Source organism: Monodon monoceros, unplaced genomic scaffold, assembly GCF_005190385.1.
Source record: "Monodon monoceros isolate NGI ecotype Baffin Bay Population unplaced genomic scaffold, NGI_Narwhal_1 Super_Scaffold_10, whole genome shotgun sequence".
NCBI lineage: Eukaryota > Metazoa > Chordata > Mammalia > Artiodactyla > Monodontidae > Monodon > Monodon monoceros.
Genome location: NW_021703766.1, coordinates 8,250,593 through 8,271,385, shown reverse-complemented (window position 1 = coordinate 8,271,385; position 20,793 = coordinate 8,250,593). Strand labels below are relative to the sequence as shown.

Below are 20,793 nucleotides of genomic sequence, written 5' to 3'. Positions count from 1 at the left end.
ATGTACGTCATCTATATGCCAGTCATGACACTGAATGTAAAATACCTGTAAAACAATGTCTTAAGAACTATAAAATAATATCAATGAATCTTCCTTCCCAAGGCCCCTCTCTTTTCTTTATCAAGTATGCCTATCCTAAGTTTTCTTTATCATTCTCTGGCTTTCCTTTAAAGTTATACTTACGTAGGTAACCCTCAACTGTGTGTGGGTATGTGGGCAAAGGGTTGTTTTTCAGCTTTGTAAAAATGCCACTATGTTCTATATCATCTTTCTTGGTTTTTCCTCTCAGCATTATGTTTCTGTGATTCATCCGGGTTGTTGCATGTACCTATATGTAGTTCATTTATCTTCCCTACTGTCTAGTGTTCTATTCCATTTATCTATTCGCCTGTTGAAGGATAATGGGGTAATTTTCAGTTGTCTGGTTTTGGTGCAGGTGTTTTGCTTTTAGAAATACGATTACATGACATTCTTATATGTGTTTTCTGATGCATACGAATAAGAGTTTTTGAATTGAAAAGGGGCTAAGAGTCGGTAGATGTGATCCCGCTATAAGCCTTCTGATTATTAAACGATTCTCATTATTCTGCTCCAAAAAGCCACCTTGTTTTCCTGGCAGAATTTATTTTCCAAAGGTGAGTTTTCACTTCATGACTTCCTGAAAAATGACTGTTCAGCCAAGGTTCATCTCTCTCTCATTCTGACACAGTGGGATAGTTTGAGAAGAAGAAAGCCCTTGGTTTGAGACGTGGCTCTTCCATTTACTAATAATGACCTTGGATAAATCTTGTTTACCTCACAGCTTGCATTGAAAATCCAGGAAGTGTCATTACAAGAGAAATTTTCAGGATTGGGGCATCCAAAAACACGGAACTAGAAGCATATGCTACAGTCATTAGTATGCGACGAAAGGGCAAGAACATAGGCAGATCGAAAGGAATCTCTAAGTCTAAACAAAGTATCCACTAAGCATCTTACAATGACCCAGGCTGCTGTCATTTCTTCATCTCAGATTGTCCTGGACTCAAATACACAGTCAGGGGAGTCAATGGAAAGGGAGGAAGAGAAGAAACTCTCACTGAGGGGATCTTATGAACTCCTCCAAGAGAAGGTAAAAAAGTTCATCTTCTTCATAATTTTTCCTTTTTTTGAGAGATGGGAGAAAGTTTCTCACTGCTCTCTTCCCAAATCTCAATCTACCTCTCCCAGCATACACACACACACACACACACACACACACCGTGTTCTAATTTATATATATATACAGATATAGATAGATAGATATAATTTTCTATATATTATGATGCTTTGATATCTTAATAAAAACCCTTCTGCCTGGGAAGAGACTGTCCCTCCCTGGACCAGACAATTCTTAGAGGTAGGAAAGGATCCAGTACGTCTTTGATATGCAAACTAACCAATCCTCCATCTGGTCCATATACCCCCGGAGACAATATCCCTCTGCCTTAACCAGCCCAGGACCAGGTACCAGGCAACTAGGGACCATCCCCACAGCCCAAAGTTCACTGAATTGTTCAACTAGCCAGTCCTAGGCTGTTCACTCTGCCCTTTCCTGCCTTGCCCTCAGAAACCCCAATAAAGGCCTCAGTCTCAGATTTCACCCTGCTCCTGTCTTCTGTCTCCTGTCCACCCTGGTGTCTTTCCCATGTGCCCTGAGCCACTCGCCTCCTGTCTCCAGCACCTGTGGATAGAATAACCTTTGTTTTCCTGAGACTCTCTGTGTCTCCTCTTGTGGTTGCACCTATCTTGGAAAAGAGTGCAAGGCTGTTGTGATTTAGAATTTATCATGACTCTTGCCCAGGTGTTGCCAATAAGCAGACTGGGGTTGGTGTGCTAGAGGAGTATCTTGAATCTTAACCCCCCCCCTTTGCCTTTATTTACACCTGTTTTATTTATTTATTATTATTATTATATTTTGCGGTATGCGGGCCTCTCACTGTTGTGGCCTGGCCTCTCCCGTTGTGGAGCACAGGCTCCAGACGCGCAGGCTCAGCGGCCATGGCTCACGGGCCCAGCCACTCCGCGGCATGTGGGATCTTCCCGGACAGGGGCACAAACCCGTGTCCCCTGCATCGGCAGGCGGACTCTCAACCACTGCCCCCCCCACCAGGGAAGCCCCTACACCTGTTTTAAAATGCCATGGAAAGTGACCACTCTCCTCCATCCAGAAAGAAACGTGAGCCATTCCCAAAGGCAAGAGGAGACAGACTCATATGCCTGTGGCAGTTCTTTGTTTCATGGCCCGCTATGCTTCCTGGGAGGCTCCCCAAGAATGGAGGGCCTTGGCTAGTTTACGTCTTGGGTCTCCACGTTTCACATCTCCCTCTGACCCCAAGCCTCAGCACCTTCACCTGTCAAAGGGACCTTATAGTAGATAACTATTAAAAATCATGACAATCATTACGACTAATTACAACTTTTACAGCTGCTTTGGAGATCCGAGATGAAAGATGCTTCATGAAGGCAGATACGGTGACAGGTGAGCCGTGCAGTTAATTAAACCATCTCGTGCATAATCACACACAGAGTGTTCAGTTGCCAGGAAGCTGGGTTGTGGCAGCTCCCAGGCCCCTCCCAGATGCTGAGGTTCAAGAACATCTTTCAAGGCTCTTCAGTCAACTCATCACACCTGAGGCTCCCGGAGCTCGCCCCTCCTCTGTAAAAGTACCAGTACACAGCTCACGGGCCTTTTGTCCACACAAAAGCATGGTGAGTTAACTAGCAGGGCTTGTGGTAAGTGTTCTAAAGGCCTTGCTTTGAATCCCTGCTTTGAATCCTGGCTCTTATTAGCTCTTAGTTCTGAGCAAATGGCTTCATCTCTCCAAGTCTCACGCGCCTCATCTATAAAATGGGATAATAATTGTACCTAACCTTTGTTGGAGGTATTGGTGATTAAATAAGATAGTGTGTGGTCAGTTTTCATTACATGAAACCTATCGTTGGTATATTGCAAGCAACTGGCACTTTCTTGGAACACGGTTAAGCAATCTGTCCATGGTTGTCTAAGGCAGCCTTTCCTTCAGGCTGGAGACAGCGACAATATTTATCTCTGTGAACAAAACAAGCTTCTTTTCTGTGCAGATGAAACTGGGTAGATGGATGTTCACCAAACTTGGAGGGTGTCTTTAGATCTGGCTTAAAATAAAAGCTAATTGGTGGATAGGCTTCTACCTGGGCTGTACCTAGAAAAATAGGCAAGCACCTTCCAGAGTAGCTGAAACAGATAATAGCCTCTGGCCCACGTGGCTCACTGATCAGGAAAGCAGTTCAAGATATATGAAGACGGGGCCGGTGGGTTCGTGGGTGGAGGGAAAGAGAGAGAATATAAAAGTAAAGATAGATGTCTTCAGGGGAGGTATGGTCTTTGAAGACGCTGTTTCTTACTAGGGCAACTTGGTATGGCGGGGGAAGCAGCCATAGGATTTATTTATTTCATCATGATAACAGCTAGTTTAAAATAAACCCACAGGGAGGATTCCAAGTAGCCAGATTCCTTAGTTTGGTTCCTGGGTTACTTACGCTAAGAACTCAGGGAGAATAGTCTCCAGTGGCGTTGACCCAGTGACAATCCCACCCTCTCCCGTAGCAAGTGGAAGAAAATCAGGACGCACGGAAAAACAGCAGGAGGGAGTAGGTCAATGAGTAACGTCCCCACTCTTACCCGGGGAACATTCCCCGTGTTCTAGAGCATGGCGGATACCGGAAACTCCCATCTGGAAGCCCACCCAGCCGACAAAGCCTTTGCACTTTCACGTGCCCCTTGGTTCTTAGCAGGAAGTGCTAATGCTGATTTATTCCCCACTTGACCACCATAGCAACTGAAGCTCGAGGAGGCTGAGGGCCTTCCCTGAGTCACACAAAGCGGCCTGCAATGGGCCTAGTGGCCTCAGAGGATGTGTCATTTCAAGAGTTGGGCAGTTGGGCCTGATGGGAACAAAGGAACAGCATGGGGACCTGGGAATAGGGGTTTGGGGGCAGGTGATGAGGCAAGGAGCGGGCGGGGACTGAAGCCCTCTGTTCTTTGGCGAGAGGTAGGTGGATGAAATGACCTGTTGCCTCCCTTTATCTTACGAGCAGCTCAGCTCTCGGATCCCGGTGGTTCTGCCTTTTTAGTGGCAGCTAACCGTGCTGCAACGTAGCAGAGAACGCTCTTGAGTGTGCGGTGTGGGGTGTGGGTCTCCAAGGCCAGGGCCCCAGCACCTGGGCTCCAGCGTGCACCTTGCAGACCCCGGAGTTGGGAGCGGCGGCGTCAGCGGGACCTCCGATCTTACCTGCTGTCGATGGGTGGCCAGGCTGGCGGCCCCAACAGGAAGCAGGCGGCTGGATCGTAGACAGCAGCCCTCTCTGTGGTCTCACTTTGTATCAGCGCCGATGGGCTCTGCTGCTCATCGGTTTGTACACGCATTTCGTTTCTTCAGCAGCTGTCAAATCAAATTGATTTTCAGTCATTTTAACCTGCGTAGGACCAGCAACCCACTTCCCGCAGGTGAAAAGCTAGTTTATCAAAGGAGTCATTTATCCAGTTCTCTGCAATAGGGACAGGATTTTTGAGTGGCTTTTGGAAAACAAATAACCCATTCCAAAGGGGGTTAGTAACAATAGTCGTAATTACCGTTTATGAAGCATCTACTACACGTCTTTACTTTAGATCCCTTTTATTCTTCTCCAGCCATCATTTCAGGGAGATAATAGCTCAGTTGATGGGTGCTTACTTCTCATGCCTTCTCTGATTAAATCCTAACTACCCAGTGCTATGTGTATTATTATCCCAATTATTTAGCAAATGAAACTGAAGCTCAAACAATCTCATGTAACGTGTGCAGTCATGCAGGCAATGCAAGAGCTGGGATTCTGACTCAGGGCTGGGTGTCACCAACCCACACTTTTTCCACCTGAGCCTCTTGGACTAAGGTTTTCTCCCTTATCACCTACCGTGTTTGCCTTCGGATTCTGACTCACCTGGAGTAGCAGGCCCATCGGGCACTCATTTTGGAAACAGGGACATTGCAAGGGTATTGAGAGAGAGAAGATCAGAAGTAAAATGCCCCGGCGAAGTCGATGTCAGCTGTGGACAAGTTCAGCCCAGCAGCCTGTGGCCAGGGCCCTGGGCTGGATCTCAGGCAGGCTCAGCATCCACAATGGTGCAGAGGGAATCTGCCCGGAGAGAAACAGAAATGCAAATCCTGCTCCTTAGATGGTCATCAGCCTTAAATGAAACGACGCAGGTGAATGGCTACTGCAGACCCTAGGATAGATACACTCGGCCCTCGGTGAATGCCTGATCTAGCATCAAGTTAACCAAGAGACCAGTTTTCCCCTTTTTTTCCCTTTCTCGCCAAGGATAAAATCACCCAGCCGTTTGGCAGGATGGTCAAGCTCCAGCTCTCCCAAGCTGATGACCTTCCTGGGATACGTGTGATGGGGGCAGGAGTTTGAAATAGCTACTGAAGTCAGGTCAGAGCTGCCTGTCAGGGGTGGCCAGATTTAGCCAATAAAAATACAAAAAGCCCAGTTAAATTTGAATTTCAGATAAACAACATGCACTTTTTTGACTTAAGTGTGTCCCGACGCCTTTCCTCTCCTCTGTGTTCTGGGCATGCATCCCCACGGTTAGCTGTTCTCGGCAGAGGGGAAGCCCTGCAAGAGGCTTGGACCCTGGACGTATCTGGCACTATCCCTTTTGGATACTTGGAACCGGCCAAGGAGACACAAGTGGCCCTGAGGGGACACAGTGCCGGCCCCTCCCTGCATGGGGACAGATGGGGGATTTGGGGGCTGCAAACGTTGGCACTGATGATGAAAACCTGGTGTTTCCTGGGGAAAGGCTTTATGCCATGGAAAGTGCTACCACCCTGGGCCTTTCTGGAAGGATCTGCTCCTAAGTGGGTCTTTCCCACAATCTGCCCCATGGGGCCCATTCAGAGGGAGGTCCCTGGATTGAAGAGGCCATGACACTGGCTCCCAAGACCACACTTGCACAGTGGCCGTTTCCTTTTCTCTCTCTCCTCTTCCTTCCTCTCTTCCCACATCTCTTGGTCTCTCTCGTTTTTCTCCTATGCCCTCCTTTCTCCTCTGTACTGTAAGGCAGTGTGCGTGGTTCTCAATCGGGCCAAGTGTACCCCCAGCTCCTGTGGCTGGAGCCTGCGCTGAGAGGAGGCTGAGAGCCTGCGCACGGAGCCCCTTAGTGGCTGTGATGCGTCTTCTACTGTCCTGGCTGTGAGGCTCAGGCACCCGGTCCAGCCCCACCCTTCCGGGACATTCCCCCGGCCCTGCGCTGGCACGGCTGTTGGGATCGGCAGGCCCTCACCCCAGGGCCTTGCCTGGATCCCAGCACACCTCGCCTCCATTGCCCAAGGACTGGCAGCGTATCAAAGAGCTCTGGTTAGAACAACATTTGGCAGCTAGAGGTGGCTCAGCAAAATGGCCCTGGCCTTGGTGCAGCGGGAGCTGGGCCTCCTGGAGTGTGGGGTGTGCAGCCTCGGCGGCTTCTGTCTGCAGCAGAGCCCGGGTAACAGCATCCCCACTTCCCACCCCACTCCCCATCCCCATCCCCATTTCCCACCCTCGGTCTCCCCCGCAATCATATCCCTGGATCCTGGTGCTGCAGGAGACTCCATGGATCTCAGGCACTGGGAGTGTGCAGCCCGGCCTGAAGCAAAATGTCAACAACCACAGCTGCCATTTCAACGCAGCGCTTGGGTGTCGAGCTCGGAGCTGCATGCTTCACACACGCTATCTCAACTTTGCTCATCGCAACCCTCTACGGTGGATCTTATTATGATTCCCATTTTATAGTCATCTTAACAACTCGGTTTCAGGCAGCCCTTTAAGCTCCTGACATTCCCTGACTTTCAGTTATAGCTTGTTTAATCCTCACAGCACCACTATGAGGTGGGTACTAGTCTGATTCCCATTTTGTAGCTGGGAAAACTGAGGCACAAAGAGGTGAGTAACTCGTGGACCTCGGAGTCAGACCCAGATAATCTGGTTCCAGAGATGAAGCCCTTAGAACCATTCTGCATAAGGTCCCCCCAGATAAGCAAAAGCGAGTTCAGAAAGGTTAATTAACTTGCTTAAGGTCACAAAGCTAAGATGTGTCAGAGCAAATGGTGGGACTCAGGTCTGTCTACTCAGAGCTCCGTTCTCATTCATTATGCCACAGTGCTAAGTTTCATACAGATATACAAATGGAGCACCATATGTGTGTGTATACACATCTATATTCTATAGAACTAGTAAACAAATAAAACAAATAAATGAGCTATATAGCATTCATTTGTTTAATATTTAGTTTTGAGACAGAGAAGATTTAAAAAACACACCTATGTACATATCTATGACAATTCATTAATAGTAAATATATTTAAAACAAACCCATGTTAACAATCCATGACTGACATTATAATATGCAGAATATTTTGAGAAATGGGAAAATAACATGTCATTGTCCAACAGGCTCAATGAGGGAAGCTAGCCACATGAGTATATTTTTAGTTCTAATTTTAGAAATCTTCAAAGCAGGTAAGGGTTCCACTCTGAGAAAAAGAAGGAAGCTCAGAAAACAACTACCAAGGACCTGCAGCAAAGATGGGAGCTAACTGGTCCTGTCTGCTCCCAGACGCTGTTCTTTACTACTAGTCTATCCTGCCTCTTCCATGAATCCAAACTACCAGGCAGGCCTCAGGGTGTGGGTGCAAAGGGGTCTGGGAGCAGGTGGCCAAAGCTGCAGTGATGAACTGTGATGGGTACCTTTACGTCTCAGCTAGCCCAAGAGCCCTGCCCGTGTGTAGTAGGGAAGCTTTCACCTGGGGCATTTGCCAGCCGGGCTCACAGGGCTTAATTCAGTTGCAAAATACCCTAAACCCCAGCATTTTATCATTCTCCTCTGGAGTCTTTTGGCTTGGGAACAAGTGTGCTGGCCTGTGTGGAAACAGCCCGACAGCTCCGTGCTTGGAATGTGCAGAGTTGGAGGCAGGTGCAGGCCAGCCACAGGCCCAGGATCTGGAAACCTCCTTCTGGGTCCGAGGGGGGGCCGCAGCAGAGCCAGAGCTAGCCTGTGCCTTTCAGGAAGTTTGCTTCTTAAGAACCTGCTGGTCCATAATTACTGATGAGCTCGCAGGAAAGAAGCCATAAATTGGCAGTGGAGGGGGCTTGGTGGGCAGGGGCAGTTACAGCTCATTTTCCCTGCAGACCAGCTGCAAAAAAGGATTGAGGGAAGACCTCCCTCCAGCTGCCTCCTTCACCTCTGCTCTTCCCCGTGCTCCCCTGGATGAACCCAGCTCCCTTTCTCCTGCTGGCTTGGCAGGTGTCTGCCAGTCACACTGTTAAGTTGCCCCAGACCTGCCCGTGTCGGCCCCATCTTGCCACTCCTACCCGTCTGCTCCCAGGACAGCAACTGTGCAAAAAGCCCCACACGTGAACTAGCATTAGCGAGACAGCCTGAGAGCCTCTTGGCCTGGGACACTGGGGCAGGGAGCTCTGCCATGGGAGCAAGGTGACATGGGCGCGAAGCTGGGGCCCTGGGCTTACGGGAGGGCAGAAAGCACCAGGTGAGAAGAGGCCTCCATGGGAAGTGATGCTGGCTAGTAACACTAACTGCCGTGGTCAAGGCCTTCTGCGTGTCAAGAAGAGATGCTTTGGGTCTGGAACCTGAGCATCACTTTACCTGCCTGGGCAGCACATCATGCACTCTGTGGTCTCTCTGAGGCCAGTCTCACCTCTTCCCCATGTGCCAAAAGAAAATAGTAATCTGACAGCTAAAGATTTGGAAAACGTAGTTTTCTTCTGAAGCTTTCCTGGGAAAATGGAGGAGGGGGCTCCATCAAGCACCAGAGGATTCTGGGAGATCCTCTTTCACCATCGTTGCTCCAGCTTCCTGCAGCAGCTGCCCCCTCCCTTTGTGTGCCCCAAGAATCTCCCCCAGCTGTGTCTCCTGTCACCTGGCTTTGCATCCCTTGCAACTGTCCCTCAGAAATCCTTCAGCTCTCATATCTCGCTCTACAAAACAGAAGGGATGACTCTTAACAACAGAGAAGTCTAGTTAGCAGATCTCAGATCATAAGCAAGTCCTCGGAGACATAATTCATCTAACAATATACCCATTATTTTTTACTTTATTAATTAAAAACTTAAATAGAAAATGATGACACCCATGTACCCACTAACCTAATTGGACTGATATTAATATTTTCTCCTTTCTTTCCTTCAGATCTCCCATTCTCCTCTCTCTCTCTCTCTCTCTCTCCCCCGCCACCTCTCTCTCTAACACCTTATACAGAAGGTAAAGCCTTACAGCCCATTTCTATTTTCTCCCTCTTTGGAAACGTTCCCGCGCACGTCTGGTGAGTGTCATTTGGTCTGATTCCAGGACAGCACCATGGTTTTGAATGCAGACTTGGAAGCCAGACAGCCTGGCCATGAGCTCCAGCTCTGCACCAACTAGCTGGGTAAGCTGGGGCAAATTGCTTAACTTTTCTGTGCCTCAGTCAAATAAGGAAGATGATTGTAAATTAATCTTGGGTGCAACAGTCAAATGTTAATAGATTTAAAGTGCCTGGAACAGAGCCCAGAAAAAATAAATGCTAATAAAGATTAGCTATAATTATGATCCATACACAATAACTAGAATAGTTTTTTTGGGGGGGGGTTAAAATTTGCCTAAATTGTGTCATAGCATTACACCTATACACAGACACACACAGATACACACACACACTCCTTTTTCACCTTTCTCCTCTCTTGTGCTCCCACTGTGTTCAGACGTACCATTTTGATCCATGTAATACATTCACTGTAGTTGCTATGGAGTGGTATATCATTGTTTTTTTAATTTACATTTCCCTGATTACTTTCTCTAAAATGTATTTGGAAAAGTGAGAGCCAAAGCAATTTTTAAGATGAGGAAGAATGAAAGGAGACTCGCCCTGTTGTAATGACACTAAAGCTTATAAATTTATAAGTTTAAGCAACAACGTCCAGTAGAACGTTCTGTAATCATGGAAATATTCTATACGTATGCTATTCAATATGGCAGCCACTAGCCACTTACGGCTACTGAGCACTTGAAATGCGGCTCCCTCCCCATTTGGATGTCAATTCCAAGGAACTGCATTTTAATTTACGTTTAAATAGCAACATGTGATAATGACTACCCTATTGGAGGGCACAGATTTAGTGATAAAGCAAAATATAGTGATAAAGTGGCAGAAACGACTTTATATGGTGGACCAAAGAAACAGAAGAGAGTCTAGAGACAGATGCCCATGTTTGGTAAACAATCAAAAAGGTATTGTAAGTCAGCAAGGGAAATGATGGGCATATTTTTGTCAAATGCTTGGGTTTTCTTTTTGAATTTTCTTTATCATCTGGCCATTCCCTCCACCCTGCATATTAATTAATATTAATAAATTAATTATTTATTAATATGCCAGAATTATTTATATATTTAGATGTAATATAAAAATAATATTTCTTTTAATATGTGGATTTCTAAATTAACATTTTGTTGAAAAGCCTTAGATTCTAAATATTTAATTTAAGGATTTTACTTTGTACATCTTGTTTAGGAAATCTTTTCCCAGAATCTGAAAAAGAATAGATATACAGAGATATATGTATAACTGAATAACTGTGCTGTACACTTGAAACTAACAGGATATTGTAAATCAACTCTACCTCAATTTTTAAAAATGAAAAAAAAAAGAAATCTTTTCCCTGTACATGCACATTTTCTGTATCCAGTTGCACCTTTTCATGGGTCAGTAGTTTTAATTATGTATTTTATTTTAAAACATTGATCTATCATGGTTCTTATTGGTTGTTCACTTATCACTCTATTCCTACTTTTATGGGCAGGGCACACTAGCCTTGAAACATCAGGGTAAGATAGACCTAGCCTCCCAACCCAAGAAGGCACCCCTTCATAGCCAGCTCACTGAAGCATCTCTAAAAGATAACCAGAAAGGGTGAAAACAGAGAGTCACAAAAAGCCTTGCTAACTGCCGTTTCCTAGTTAACTTAAACTATCTACCGAGCCCTGATTCCAGTAAGATATTTCTAATAGTAAAAGCCACAGCTACATTTCATCATGGAAAAAAAAAAAAAAAACCCCAAAGACTCTGAGCAATTCATAGTCCAATTTTGACTTCTAAAAAACAAACAACTAGAAAATGACTATCCTCAGATCTGAGAAAACTTTGTTTTTAGGACTAGGAATAATTTCGGTCTTTTCCAAAAATTTTGGTAAAAAATTGTAGAGATAAAATTCTAGCATTTTAAAAAAGGTAAATCTTGGGCTTCCCTGGTGGCGCAGTGGTTGAGAGTCCACCTGCCGATGCAGGGGACACGGGTTCGTGCCCCGGTCCAGGAAGATCCCACATGCTGCAGAGCGGCTGGGCCCGTGAGCCATGGCCGCTGAGCCTGAGTGTCCAGAGCCTGTGCTCCACAGCGGGAGAGGCCACAACAGTGAGAGGCCCGCGTACCGCAAAAAAAAAAAAAAAAGGGAAATCTTTTCCCACTCCAAGGTCGTAAAGTTAGTCTCCTACTTTGTAAAGGGCATGTTAAATTTTGCATTTCAAATTAAGATATTTAATCCAACTGAAATTCATTATTGAATATTGCGTGAAACAGAGATCTGAATTAGTCTCCCTCCCCATTTGGATGTCAATATTCCAGTGCCTTTTATTGAGTCATCCATCCTTTCCACTTGATTTAAAATGCTTCCTCAGCACTTTAGTTTTCCCAATAAATTTTAGAATAATTTTGTCAACTTTGGTGATAAGCTCTTTAGATTTTTTAAATTCATATTTTATTAAATGTGTGGAATAATTTGGGGGAATCACTATGGTGCCATGTGAATTTTAGACCTGTTTTTTCAAAACCCTAAAGACTCCACAAAAAACTGTTAGACCTAATAAATTCAGTAAAGCTGTAGAATACAGAGTCACCACTGAAAAATCAGTTGTGTTTCTCTACACTAATTACAAACTACCTGATAAGGAAATGATGAAAACAATCTCAATTTCAAAGAGCATCATAAAGAATAAAATACTTAGGAATAAACTTAACTAAGGAAGTGAAGACATACACTGAAAACTATAAAGTATTGAGGGAAGAAATTAAAGAAGATGGAAACAAATGGAAAGACATTTCTTGTTCATGGATTGAAAGACAATATTGTTAAAATGCCCATACTACCCAAAGTGATCTACAGAGTCAATGCAAGCCCTCTCAAAATCCCAAAGGCATTTCTTACAGAAAGAGACTAACTGACATTTTGCAAGAAGGAACAGGGGCTCAGCGTGTACAATTACCTACCTGCAGGGAGGTGGTAGAAATGCAAGAGCTTCAAAGCTCTGCCTATAAACACTACCTGACACTATGCCCCAAATCAACTAGACAGAGCCCTCTACAATTTCCCAGTCTAGCAGGAGAGGCTCTATATGTATATAAAACAATACAACAGAGGTACAATGAGGAAAATCCCCCCATGAATACCAAAGGGGGAAAAGGTGACTCCCGATGAGTGCTAGAGCCAATGGCTTTGAACTGAGAGTTGGGGAAAGGATTCCTAGCACCTGTCCTGTCACCTCACTTGGAGCTGTGTGCCACGGAAATGTCCTCCAGAGCTCAGCAGCACTGCAGCCCCCCAAACCTCCCAGTAATTGTGTCAATAACTCCCACACCGACCATGCCTGCAGCCCCAAACCCAGACACCCATTATCCAGACAGGAGTTTTGTCAGGACATCTCATGGCACTCTAGGAAGGCCAGATAAGATGAGTCTGGAAGCAGAAGGCACAGGTGCATCAGACTAATAGGTCCGACAGAGGAAGACAAATACTGTATGAGCTCTCTTATATGTGGCATCTAAAAATATAAAACAGAAACAGAGTAGAAGTGTGGTTGCCTGGTGGAGGCTGTGAGGAGAAGGAAACGGGAGCACGTCAGTCAAAGGCCACAAAGTTTCAGTTTTAAGGTGAATAAATTCTGGGGATCTAATTACGGTAAGATAACTAGGGTTAACTATATAGTCTCACCGTAACAGCAAGGACAACAAAATGGTAATTATGTGAGGAGAGGAGATGTTAATTAACCTTATCGAGGTAAACATTTTGAAATATATACATGTATCAAATCACCACTGTGTACACAGTATAATCTTACATGTCGATTATCTCTCATAAACGCTGGGGAAAAAAAACAGGAAGCAACATTGCTGCAGATGAAGCAGAGAGGAGGCTGATTCAAAGGCCTTCTTCCAGGTCGGATATTGACTCAGAAGGCTAAATGCTCCTGTACCCCAATACATTGTGGAATTGTTGTTGTATTTTGCACACACCCATGATTTTTTGTTTGTTTGTTTTTTGTTATTTGTTTATTGTTTTTTTTGCGGTACGCGGGCCTCTCACTGATGTGGCCTCTCCCGTTGCGGAGCACAGGCTCCGGACGCGCAGGCTCAGCGGCCATGGCTCCCGGGCCCAGCCGCTCCGCGGCATGTGGGATCTTCCCAGACCGGGGCACGAACCCGTGTCCCCTGCATCGGCAGGCGGACTCTCAACCACTGCGCCACCAGGGAAGCCCCACACCCATGATTTTGCACTTACTGTTCCCTCTAATGGAGCTACTGATGGCCCTTCTTTGGGTGGTGGACTCCTATTAATTGGCCAACAGTTTTCTCAATCCTCAACTCTTCCAAGAAGCTTTCCCTGACATCCGGAATCTGAGTGAGGGGCCTCTCCGCCCGTGCTGGCCAGGACTCTAAAGCAGTATCCTAGTCTATTATTTACAATTGCATGCCTGTGGGTGTGTTTTCTCTTGTAGACCATGCACTCTTTAATAGAAGGGTTGTCCCTGTCTTATCTCTCTCCTCTGCTTCTGGAATATTGTGAATACTCAGTAAACATGTGTTGAATTCCCTAAGTAAGGGACTGATCCCCACCAGCGGATGGCAAACTGTGGTTCTGTTACTGCAGCTTCTAACCTGTGCAGGCTCCAGTCCTCAGGTATACCTCAGGGCTCTCTGGGGCAGTGGGAAGTTGATTTCTCATAGCTGAACAATGCTCCCCTTTGCAAGATAGGGACTGCAGCAGGCTCTGAGGAAGATCTTACTAGAGGTGACATCTATTCTCTTTGAACTTGGCTGTAGATGAGGGGGAGTTATAGGCCACTGGCCCCTTTCAGAGGCAGCTGCAAGGCAGCCAAGAGGAAACTCAAGGCACCAGCCCTTTACAGAAGTCCTGCTGGACTGTTACTTCTTTCATCCCATCCCAGGGTCTGGGCACACACTTCTTCTTCAGTCTAGAACACTTCCCATCTCTCATACCACTAACACACACACACATTTAGCCTCTATCCGGCTCTCTCCCTTAAAGTCCCATCACCTCTTGTGGAAGTCTTCCTCACCTTTGTCCTAACCTCTCATGGAACTTTGTCCCTTCCTTTCAAATTAAAAAAATAAAAAAGTGTCCCATTTTGTAATTACATATCCATGAATGTGTCTAACAAAAGTCTGTCTTGTCCTCTAGACCATAAGTTCCATGAGGGGAGGTACCATCTCTGGTTTTGTTTTTGAGTTCCTGTACTTGGTATAGTATCTACTAAGTGTTTAAAAGTTACCAAACACACTGAGTCCCTCTGTACTCACGTGTTGGCACAGTGTACCTCTATGTCTCTCTGGACTTAATAATGCAGGAGCCACAGTTGTGGAGGCGTCCCCAGCCTCAGCTGCAGGTGGATGATGACGAAGTGGGAATACACTTCAGAACTGCCTCCCAGACCAGGTTGTAAGGCAAGTAAAGTCAGCCGCATTAACGCAGAGTCCCAACTCACCTCAGACCTCAACTGGGATTAGCAAACTTGATCAACCACCTCACTTTCCAGAATGTCCTCAACTCATTTACGAAAGAGAATTCTCTCTCTTTATGTAACAATTCCAGCCAACTGTTGATCTGCACTTGGGGACCTGCTGCCCTCTTCTCTTGGCCCCAGTCTTGGGGGGCCAAGAAGGCAGCGCCAGGGCCAGAGGCTGCCAAGGAGCGCAGGCTCAGGGCGAGAGCACTGAAGCTCCAGTGCTGGTTCTATGACTTCCTAGTGTTAGGGCCAAGGCACGGTACTTTGCTGCACCAGGCTACCATCGACTTATCTGTAAAATGAGAACAAGTACCTCCCTTGGAGTTTTGTCGAGAGGATGACATGATTTAATGAATGTACCATGCCCACCTCAATACAGTAACGAGTTCCTGTAGTGAGTAGATGCTCTGTAAACATGCACTAAGTCAATAAAAGAATATAACTGTACAGTTTTAAGTTTTGTGGTTTTAAGTTATGTGACTACAGTCGACTGTATTCATGATCAACAATGTCCCCTCTCCCCCGACCCATCATCCCCTGATCACTTTCACCCAATAACTAGAACGTGATCAGATACAATCACATCCCAGTTCACGTCGAGGCTGTAAGAGGTTCTGCGTGTTTCTACTCACCTTTCTTGAGCTCCTGCCCTCCATGATGGGAAGAATAGTCTCCCGGTGTTACCGCTGCAGCCTGGGTCCTATAATGGTCAAGGCCAGCTAAGCCACAGCCAACATGCAGACCTGGCAGCAAGAAAAAAAAAAGCCTGTAGTCATAACCACTCAGATTTGGGGAGTTGTCCATGATATCGTTGTAGCCAAACATAAGGCAGTAACTCACATTTCAAACCATCAGTCTCATACAGGTGTACTTTGAAGGGTGCAATACTCATTTAGATGCGCAGCTTGTGGTATTGTTTGCAAATTAATCACACACGACTTAATGCCTTTAACTCTTAAGTGGTTGTAGCACACTCTTTACTTTGGTCAAGAGCAGTGGATAAGTCTTGCCACCTCTCTGGAAATCCCGTGGCTTATTGCCTATGGGGGATGAACATGTGTTGAGCTCAAACTAGTGAGTGTCTTGAGGGTTTTTCTAGGGGAAAATATGAGGAACTTGACTCAGAATATGAAGCTTGCATCAGGTTCCTCATATCAGTGGAAAATTTTTGGAATGAATTAAAAGTTCTACCCTCTAAAAGGCAATTACAAAAAGAAAGTCCAAAGCAACCCTTTTAATGCTATAATTTTCCTAGTACTTACATGTCCCATTAAAAAGAAAACTGACGTTAAAATAATTTTAAAGGTTTTGGCTTAAGCCCATTGAAAGAAGGCAATTCCCCCACTAAGAATCAAGTTCTCATTATCTGGGCCCAGCCTGCATTAAGGATGGACTCCTGCAGAGATGTGATCTGGTGACTGGGTTCCAGCTGAGAACGGCCACGCTGAAATTAACATGGCGCCAAGTTGCCCATCATGAGTCTTACGTGGCTCTTTGCCTTGCATGTCTCTTAAGGGCCCTTCAGATGGAAACCTGCCAGATTTCTTCCTGCAGCCAACCTCTACTTGGGGTTTGTCCCTGCTTGTTTTCCTGATGCCAGTCCTGGCGTTTTATGATGTTTTGGTCTTTTTTATGTAAACGTGTAGATGGTCTAGCTCAGCTATTAGCAGCGGATCAATGGAGCAGTTACTTTTTCACAAATCATTGCTCATTGTGTTTCATTTTTCTCCCTTGGTTTTAATCAGGTTTCACCACTGTTAAGAGGTAAGCATGGAAATCTTTTGGTGGGCCATAATCTGTTAAATTGATAAAAATATTTAACCCACTAAGTGACAAGAGGTTGAGAAAGGAAACTGTTACTTCAGCCCCTGTGTTTTCATGTAATCCATGCTATCCCTCCTGTCATGTGATTATTCTGCCTAGAAGGGGATGCAGGAGCAGGGTACCAACATGTTACTGGCCACCTGTCAGGCAGCTGTCAAGTAGTAATGATTTTCAATCACTGCCAAGCAGGTTCTAGATTTGAGCCGAGCCGGTGACCTAAGAAGAAAGTCTCCATAGCCCATTACCAAACTATCCCCCGAGCCCTTTGTTTCCCCGACTAACACCCTTTCCAATAAAACTCCATTTTTTTCATTGAATCTGTCAACATGCCTACAAATCCCTGAAGGGTGAAATTAATTTGAACCACAGAGTTGGACAAACAAGCTCAAAAGTGAGTTCTTCAGAAATAGAAGCCAATATTTCAGACATTGATCCATTTGAAAAAAAAGTGGCTTTGGTTGCCCCCTTGGAGCTTGGGTAGGGGGTGGGGGAGGAGATAAGCAAAGAAGTTGTTATACAGTTTACTGCATGGCAAATCTTAACTATTCCAAAATCTAACATTTTATGCCTTCAAGTAGATGAACCCTGCATGCTGGTGGCTGAAACTCTTAGAGACTAAAAACTGAATCCCTCTGGAGAATCCTTCTTCCTCTGACCAGGTTACCTGAGAGTTTCAGTGTGACTGCATTGGGAAAACACAGTTTCATAGCATTTCAAACCCTATGTATCTATCTAATTATTTTTTTTTTCTCTATCAGCCATGAACCTATGGTGAGTAGCAGAAGCTTCCTATGGTAGGAAACAGCTTATCTCATATTTTCTATCCCACCAACATCTGCATAGTTCAAACTTTGTTGGAAGCCCAACACATTTTCTTAAACTTTGATAATATTTGTTGTGAACCAGTCCAGAAAATAAGTATATGTTGCATGAAGCTACATTGAGCCCATTCTGTTACTTGAAGAAAGGGAGTGAGATAGGGAGAGAGGGAAACCGTTTCTTCCTGCCATGAGTCAATGATAGGGTGTCAGAGTCCCTTTGACCTGCCCCCATTTCCAGTGTGAACTTTCTGAGGCTTTATATACACACAACATGTACATCATATTTATCTAGGACTAAAAAGTATCCATATTTTCTTATATGACACACATCAGCCTTGCCTAGAGGTGAGAGGAACAGGTAAGGGGTGGGTTTCGGAAAATACTCAAGACAGATAGGAGTCAACAAAAACACCACCTTGAAGTGCCAAAAGTTAAAAGGAACTCTTTATGTGTATTCAATTTGGCCACTAAGCAAATCTGTATTTACTACCTGCTCTGTGGAGAGGGTATGTTCTATAGCAAAGGCCTGGGTTCAGATTCTGGCTTTCCTTTGCCAACCGAGTGAATTAGGCCAGTAACCGAAGCTTTCTGACTCTTCCCTTCCTCGTGGGAAACGTGAATCCTAATGCCTTCGACATTGGGCATGTGTGGGTTGAAAGAGATACATAAGGGACCCACTATGGCAACCACCATACGAGAGGCACTCAGTAGGTGGGTATTGTTACATTTCCAATGTAGTGTCATCAGTATCACAGACAAACTCACCCATGACACAGCCCTCTGGGTTACAGGAAACTCTGGAAGTGGTCAGTGAAGCTGAGGGCTTTTAGCTGTACGTATCCCTGATTCCCTGCCTGGGGGCCTTTTCTGGACACTTCAGGGCAGGTCAGAAGGGCCAGGGTCTTAACACCCTGGAAACAGCCATGATGGATTGAAGTTGGAGGATAAATACCCCCCAGCTTCCTTGCCCCTGGGTGGGATAACTCTGAAGTGAGTTCTACTTGGACTCACAGAGGCCTCCAGCTGGACGGAGGCCTCATGAACCCTATTTTGGCTTTCCTGTGTCCTCTGTCAAACTTGCCCATTTCCTTACCAGTCTATCTGAGACCATTTCCCAAATAAACCACCTGCACTCAAATCCTTGTATCCAGTTCTACTCTTGGGGGAACCCAACATAAAACACTGTGGTTAAGTACTGACCTTGTCCTCAAGCTCTCAACCTGGGGTTATATGAAAATCGACCACATCCCAAATCAGCATTGACAGTTCAGTGTCTGACCTTGTGACGTCAGATTTTGGCTCAGATTTGAAAGCACTTTTTTCCCCTGCCCAATGAATCTAATACATACGGCTTGTCTTTCCTGGCCACAGAGGCTGCTTCTTGCTTTTTTTTTTTTTTTTTTAATTAATTAATTTATTTATTTTTGGCTGCGTTGGGTCTTCGTTGCTGCACGTGGGCTTTCTCTAGTTGCGGCGAGCGGGGGCTACTCTTCGTTGCGGTGCGCGGGCTTCTCATTGCAGTGGTTTCTCTTGTTGTGGAGCACGGGCTCTAGGCAGGCAGGCTTCAGTTGTTATGGCACGTGGGCTCAGTAGTTGTGGCTCACGGGCTCTAGAGTGCAGGCTGAGTAGTTGTGGTGCATGGGCTTAGTTGCTCCGCGGCATGTGGGATCTTCCTGGGCCAGGGCTCGAACCCGTGTCCCTTGCATTGGCAGGCAGATTCTTAACCACTGCGCCACCAGGGAAGCCCAAGGCTGCTTCTTGTTCAGCTACTCTGGAGGACGTGTGATGTCTTTAGGAAGGGTACCCATCTCTGACACCCAAAGATCTATTTATTATACACAACACACCCTATTATATTCTAAGTTGGACTATCCCAGACATACCCTCCAAATTCGATGAAAACCCATCCAGCCATTTCACAGAGTATACGTAGCAGAAGCTTAATTTTATTAAGAGAACTATAAACCATTCAATGGAAGCCTTTTCTTTTACTCATAGAGCATGTAAGGAACAAAAATGATTTTCCAAATATTTCTCTCTTGCACAAATCTAGGTAGAAGAAACAAAACCATGACCCAGAAAAATCAAATGAATGAAGTTAATCAGGCTTATAATTTAAGATGAGTGAATTTAGTGGTGCATGAGTTAGAAATATTTGACACACCAAGACTGAGACAGACTCTAATGCCATGGCTAAGGAAGTGTACCTCAATGACCTCACAGCTTTTGTTTTCAAATAATTATTACTCTTTGCATGTATAATTATAACCTGGGCATTCAGAATGTAGACACTTTCTTATGAAGTTCCTCTTCTCTAGTTTCAGTACCATAACCAAGGTGGCAGTCTTAGCTAAAGTGATGCTCATAAATAGCACATTGACATGGAGCCTTGATTTTACTTCAGTTGTGGATTTGTGGTCCAGACCTGGGTTTGTGCACTAACTCTGCAACCTACTAGACAAGCCATGTAACCTCGACTTAGCGTCTGTCTCCATCGACAGGGAGGAAAACTGAGCTCATGGGACCATCCTAAGTTTCAATGAGATAAGGTGGATAATCACTTTGTAAACTGTATACACACTAGATAGAAGTCAGCGAATGTTTTTATTATCTCAGCTGAGCTTTACAATTGCTCTGGAAGGTAGAGAAGGCAGATCAGTGTTTCCTTTTCACAGACGAGAAACTGGGCATTACAAGGGTTAACGCATTTTGGCTAGTAAATGTCACAGGTCAGACCTGCACCACAGGTCCTCTAGTTCTGAGATGACTCTTCTTTCCTCTACAACAGTGACTCTAGAACTTTCCTGAACACTAGAATCAAGCTGGGGGAGCTTGTTAAAAAAATGCAGATTCCCATTCTTTCCCTCTATTTTACTCCCATCCATAAGATACTAACTTAAGGTCCTGAAATTGGTTTTAAGAATCCTCATTTCTAATAAACACTTCAGATCATTCTGATGCAGGAAGTCCATGAACCACATTTTCAAAACACTCAGCTATCACCACATGTTGTCTCCCAGAATTAAGTTCAAAGAGGACAATTCTTTGGAATTAAAGAACTTTTCAATTTGCTCGTGTGAGGGATTTTGGATAACAATTATTAAAGATAATAGTTACTATTACCTGAATCCTTAATGGCTACTAGCTAAATGTTTTACATACATTATCTAAATGGATCCTGATAAACCCCTGGTGCCCCTGGATTGTACAAGTCTACGCAGTAAGTACTACTACCCTCCCTGTTTCACTGTGAAACATCTGATCTCCAAGAGATACAT

At 45.1% G+C, this 20,793-nt stretch overlaps 1 long non-coding RNA gene across 1 annotated transcript in view; it reads right to left on the bottom strand.

The window, feature by feature from the left end:
- LOC114902768 overlaps positions 1 to 4,413 on the bottom strand; it is a 221,835-nt gene extending 217,422 nt beyond the window's left edge. Inside the window, exon 1 of the long non-coding RNA XR_003795599.1 lies at positions 4,293 to 4,413. This is a non-coding gene — a long non-coding RNA (uncharacterized LOC114902768). The remainder of the gene's footprint in view (positions 1 to 4,292) is intronic.
- Positions 4,414 to 20,793: the final 16,380 nt, after the last annotated feature.